The sequence below is a fragment of the Notamacropus eugenii genome, chromosome 4, assembly GCF_028372415.1.
Source record: "Notamacropus eugenii isolate mMacEug1 chromosome 4, mMacEug1.pri_v2, whole genome shotgun sequence".
In the NCBI taxonomy this organism is placed as follows: domain Eukaryota; kingdom Metazoa; phylum Chordata; class Mammalia; order Diprotodontia; family Macropodidae; genus Notamacropus; species Notamacropus eugenii.
The window spans coordinates 318,580,337-318,586,336 of NC_092875.1; the positions used below are offsets into that span (position 1 = coordinate 318,580,337).

Genomic DNA, 6,000 nt, shown 5'->3' on the forward strand with positions numbered 1-6,000 from the left:
AGTTAAAGATGTTCTAAACCTAAGGAGAACAATATAGAATAAAAAATCCACATTTCAAATGGGTAATTATTGCAAAATCAAAGATAGTGGAGTCACCAATTCCTTGAGATTTTAATACTAATGTTCAGAGCTTTTTTTTCTGAATTGAATATACAGTTAAATTCCCTATTGGATTCGTTCATTTACAAAGTCTGAATTTACAAAGCAAACCAAAGACTTCAAATATTTAATCAATTCATTTTGGCAGGTAAAATAACCAAAACATCATTCAGTTTTCTGATGTAGCTACAACATCAATCTAAAACAATTAAAATAGCTTAAAAATATGTAACATCTCTCAAACTAAAACCTCTTTGTCAAGAAAACTATAAACTAATCATATAAAGTATTTATGAGTTAAAGACCTATGGTGTGTTTCAAATACTCACTGCTGATGGTGCCACATTGATTAAAGATAAGGACATGATCCTAGAGAGATGGGCTGAACACTTCCACAGTGTTCTCAATAAACTGGTCATCAATCAATGCTGAAGCCATTATCCATTTATCTCAGGTTGAGGTCAATCCCTCCCTCACTGAGGTTCTAACTGAAGTAAAGCTTTTGAATGCCATTAGGCTCCTTTCCTGCAGCAAAGCACTTGGAGCTGATTGTATTCCAACTGAGATTTACAAGGTGGGGATCCATTGCTCATACCAAAGATGGCTGAAATTTTCTGGATTATATGACAAGAGGAGGTTATCCCTCAGGAGTTCAAGGATGCCTCCATTGTTCACCTCTATAAAGGTAAAGAAACTAGATTGTTCTCGTGACAATCACAGAGGGGTTTCTCTCTTAGTCATTGCTGGCAAGATTCTTGCCAGAGTCCTCCTTAATAGCTGGATCCTTCACCTGGAAGATGGTCATCTACCTGAGAGCCAGTGTGGCTTCAGAAAGGGCCAAGGAACAGTCAGTGTGGTGTTTACTGTCCAACAACTCCAGGATAAATGCCAAGAGCAGAACAGAGGTCTGTACACAACATTTGTAGATCTAACCAAGGCCTTTGATACAGTCAGTGAGAGGACTCGTGGAAAATTATGTCAAAATTTAGTAGCCCAGAGAAGTTCATCAATATTGTATGTCAGTTTCATGACAGCATGTTTTTCTGAGTTCTGGATAAAGGACAATGCTATCGTGCTTTCCCAGTCACTAATGGAATGAAACAAGACTGTGTGCTTGCTTCCATGGCTTTTAGCATAATGTTTTCATCCATGTGGTCAAATGCCACCTATGAGGACAACCCCAGCATGAAAGTTAGCTACCTGAATGGTGGTAAATTCTTCAACTTAAAGAGGCTACAATCCAAGACACAAGTGGAGGGAATGTTGGTGAATAATTTTTTGTTCACAGATGAGTGTGGACTCAATAAAGCACCTGAAGCTGAGATGTAATAAAGTATAGATTGTATTTCTGATACTTGTGCTAATTTGGGGCAAACAATTACCTCCAAGAAAACACAGGTACTCTATTAGCCAGCACCACACCACCCATACATGAAACTTTGGTTATAGCAAATGAAGAAGTTTTGAATGCTGTGGATAAGTCCACTTATCTTGACAGTATACTTTCGAGGGATGTACACATTTATAATGAGGTTGATGCACACATTGCTAAAGCTAGCTCAGTGTTTGGGACGTTCTGAAGAAAAATGTGAGAGAAGACATATTAGACTGACAACCAAACTAAAAGACTACAGAGCCATTGTGTTGACCTTATTATTTAATGCCTGTGAAACGTGGACAGTATAGCAATGCCATGCCAGGAAACTGAATCAATTCCATTTGAATTCTTTAAGGAAGATTCTGATGATCACCTAGCAGGATAAGATACCAGACACTGAGAACCTTTCTAGAACTACACTGCTAAACATTCAGACTCTTGTAAAGAGAGCTCAACTAAGATGGGTTACCCATGTTGATTGAATGCCAAATGTACACTTGACAAAAAGATAGAAAACTCACACAGGGCCAGCACTCATAAGGTTGTCAAAAGAAGCGATATAAGGACACTAGCAAGATCTCTCTTAAAAATGTTGGAATTGTGTGACAAGGGAGACTCTGGAAGAAGAATGCCCAGCATGGCATGCCCTTATCAGAGTAGATTCTGTGCTCTATGAGCAAAGCAGAATTGAAGTAGCTGAAAGCAAACATGAGATGTACAAATTTAGAGAATCCACTCCAAATGTTCATGTGGACTATTTGTGTCCAACCTGTGTTAGAGCATGCTGAGCAAGTATTCATCTCATAACCACATTTGGACCCAATGTAACTTGACTCTAATATAGTGATGTCATTTTAGTCCTCTTGGAGAATAAAGGACAACAAATAACCATAAACTAATCAACAAGAATGTACTTTTACAGGGAAAACAATTAAGTCTGAGTACGAATTTAAATATATTAGACATAAATCAATTCTGGATCTTTCCATTCTCTCTGCACCCCTAAAATAAAATGACCTAACCACCATTTACTCCCACATGACCATGAACACAACAAAGTATTTCTAGATTCTTAATTAGCCCAACTGAATGGTACAGTCCTACTATGTGAACTAAGTTACTAGTAATAATATAATATAAATATCACTTTGAAGGAGTGTTTGGCCTTAAGAGGATTGAAAGTGGCTTTACCACAAAAGTTTCCATAGTAATGATCTTTTCTTTGATTGCAAACCTAACTCCATTTACACCAACCTTAGGAAATATGAAAAAGTTCAACACCGTGGTATTTAAAGAAGAGAGTACAGATTATACCAGACAAGCAACAAAAGGAGGTTTCTTCCATGCATTTATCGCGAGGATGGGTTAGAAATTAATGTAAAAATGGTTACCTTGATTTGCTTGACACCTCTCCCCCTATCCTCAATCATGCAGGTAATCAGAAGAATTTTATGAGGACTGGCTGTCTTGCCTTGACATACCAATAATCCTTTGTGGTATCTAAGAGTAAATCCTTCTGGTCCTGCAGAAAATGAGCAACTCTAAAGTCAATGAAGCACACAGCAGCTATGAAACAGACCTGAGCCATTTGGTGGATTATGAACGTACAGGAGACAGCTTTATCTCCAGAGACTCCCCTAACCTTGATTATAAGGCTTTCCAAATTATCCTGGTTTTGGAGAAATCTTATCAAGTGTTGATTGGACTGCTCATCTGATTTTTGTATCAAAGGGCCACAGTGACACCTGGAATTTCTCCATTTCCCCTCCCCTTGGGGATGGCCATCACTGACTCATTCCTTTCTAAGACCACCTTTTCCCTCAAATTCTTATCTATCTAGAATTCACTTTGCTTTTAAAAGTTTCAATACCTTTGGTTTTTACATCACTGTCTTTCCCAAATGCATGCTTTTCCCTCCCATCTATCCAGTAAGCCCCTCCCTTACAAAAACAACAACCAGCTAAGCAAACCCAACAGACACATCTGTCCCCCACAATATTCCACATCCATGATCTCTCCTTTCTCATGAAAGGAGAGGAGTACATTTCATCATTTCTTCCTAGAAGCCAGGCCTGATCACCATAGGCAATTTCTTGTTTCTTTTCCTCGCTTTTCCCCCAATTCACTGCCAGGAACTACATCTTCTACATAGGGCTTTGACACCTGTGGGAGATCCATATAGCTGCTATCATAATAAGCTCTGGCTATATATTAGTCCAGGCTCTGCCAATAACAAGCTGTGTAAGCTAGACCAGACTACTTAGCTTCTTTGGGCTCCTCATCTCGAAGTACTCTGGGGTTACTTACAACTTTAAAACTTGTGGAAATCCCCAAAAGAAATGCATTCTTCTCCCCTGATGCAGAAATGCTGTAAGGGAGAGGAGTTATGGAGTCTACTGCCCGTCCACCTGCTCTCGCCGCACAGGTAAATATCCTATCTCTAGAGCGAGCATCACCTGGAACCCAGTAGCTGGGAGTGACTCAGTTCTGCTCCCAGGTCGTCCTTCTGAAGTCCTCTTCCGCCCCCAGGTACTGACTGAGAAGGAAGCAGGGGTGCAAGATACTGCTGCTCCTTTTTCGCAGTTTCGGGATCTTCGGAGGGTCAGACTTTTAGATCCCGAGAGTTCAGTGGAACCCCGGGGTCAGGGAGTATCAAGTGCCAGGGATGGGCCGCTCCCCAACTGCCCTATGCATAATTCCTAAGCAACTTATCTGCCTGCCCAGACCTGCTCAGCTGTAGTCAGGAAGCAGAGAAAAGTACTGTGCTCATTCCCTAAAGTAGGACAACCTAAGCAAGCGCCCAGAACACACCCCCCCTCCCAGATTTCCATGCCAGGCTCGGGCTACTAAGCCCTGGCACCCGGAAGCTAAGAACTGCCCCTCCAGCTCCCGTGGGGGCGCACGAACGACCCAATTTGCAGCAGCTGCTGTTGCCGCTCTTAGGACCCGGGTGTTCTCTGGCCCGCGGACTTCCTCTCTAGTTTCAAAACACAGACACGGGTGCCATGATCAAAGCCGCACCTCGCTTGGCTCCACACATCCCGAGCTGGGCGGCCCGACCTCAGGGCGAAGTGGGAAGCTGTGCATGCCTGAGCCAAGACTCCCTCTCCCTTTCGCCATCTCCGGCCTCGGCAAAGCGCAGAAATTCTGCCCCGACACCGGCCCCACCCAGTGCTCTGCTTTTGGAGGAAGGACACGCAGCAGTTAGCAGACAACCCAGTCAGCCTCCTCCCACCTGTGTTGGCTGTAGTGGTTCGGTAAGCGCTGCTGCCTCGGCTTCCTTCTGCACCCCTGCTTGCAGTCTTGGGGAGAAGTGCCGCTGTTCAGCCCAGCGCCCTTCCTGTTTAAAGCTCCAGCAGCTGCGTCCCAGAAGCTAGAGCCACCCCCAGGGCCTGGGAATAGCTACGATTGGACTGTGGGAGGAGTCGGAGAGAAGCTATTCCCTCCTCCTGCTTCAACTATTTTCTGACTTGGGGCATATTGCAAACCCGGTGCCAAGGGAAACTCTAATGGGATCAGGGTCCTTCGTAGCACGCCCACCTCATCTTTGAAGATGGGTCCAAGTTCTGCCTATGACACATACACATGTGTGACCCTGGGAAAGTCACTTCACGTCTCCCGTGTCTTAGGCAGCTCGCTTAGACTGTAAGTTTCAGGGAAGGCGCCAACCTTCATTGGAATAAGACAGTGCTCACTGGAAATGTTCTACCCCGACGACATAACAGTTGGGTCGCATTCCCTCTCCTAAGTCAGCCCATTGCATGTCTATACCTTATCCTGATACCATGGGATTTGGGAAGAAGGACTCTCCAGGGAAGGAAGGAAGAAAAGGAGAAATGATGGGAAAGGAAAGGGGACTTAAAACCATCCTCAACCGTTTGCCTAAACCTCTAAAACACATATTTGATTCCTTCGCTCTGCAGGGAAAGTCAGATTGTTATGGAGCAAGATTATGCTTCCAGTCGTTTGTTTATGTTTTTGTGACCTGTTCAGATTACAGAATACCTTTTTTTTTTCCTGTAGTCTGATCAGCCCACAGAAAGAAGTGAAAAGAGTGGGAGCTTAAAGCTTTTAAAGATGATACATTCATCTTCGAATTCTAATTCTGGCCAATGGAGAATGGAGAGAGAGGGATGGAGTAAAAGAGGAAGGGAAGGAGAAAAGGAGGAGAGAGAGACAGACAGAGAGAGAGAGATTTGTCTATATCTTGTCCAGGCTAGAAGCACAATGATTATTCAGGGGTCCCATCCTAAACCTCCTCCAATTTTTTTTACCTTTATTGCTTTGTCCCTCCTTAGAGGACCTCTTGGCCTAAAGCTTATAACACTTTACCGTGTTTGCAGTGGTGCACACAGGTTTTGTGGACACAGAATTAATATAGGATTCCCAAAGCTAAAAGATCCACCAGCCTCAGCCTCTCCTACTATCAAAGATTATAAGTGTTTAACACTACACCCTGTTATAAGAGGATTTGTGTGTATATAGAGAGGGTATGTATATATATATACACACATACACATATA

At 43.0% G+C, this 6,000-nt stretch overlaps 1 protein-coding gene across 4 annotated transcripts in view; it reads right to left on the bottom strand.

The window, feature by feature from the left end:
* The window catches only part of LOC140501435 (serpin B6-like), a 28,146-nt gene extending 22,729 nt beyond the window's left edge, over nt 1-5,417 (bottom strand). Inside the window, exons 1-2 of one of the 4 annotated variants that reach the window (XM_072605028.1) lie at nt 4,713-5,417; nt 2,869-2,999 (exon numbers count right to left, since the gene is read on the bottom strand). The gene's annotated coding sequence lies outside the window, so the exon portion shown is untranslated. Of the gene's footprint in view, nt 1-2,868; nt 3,000-3,933 lie in introns of all 4 variants that reach the window. The other 3 variants (XM_072605029.1, XM_072605030.1, XM_072605027.1) reach the window with 3 other exon arrangements.
* Nucleotides 5,418-6,000: the final 583 nt, after the last annotated feature.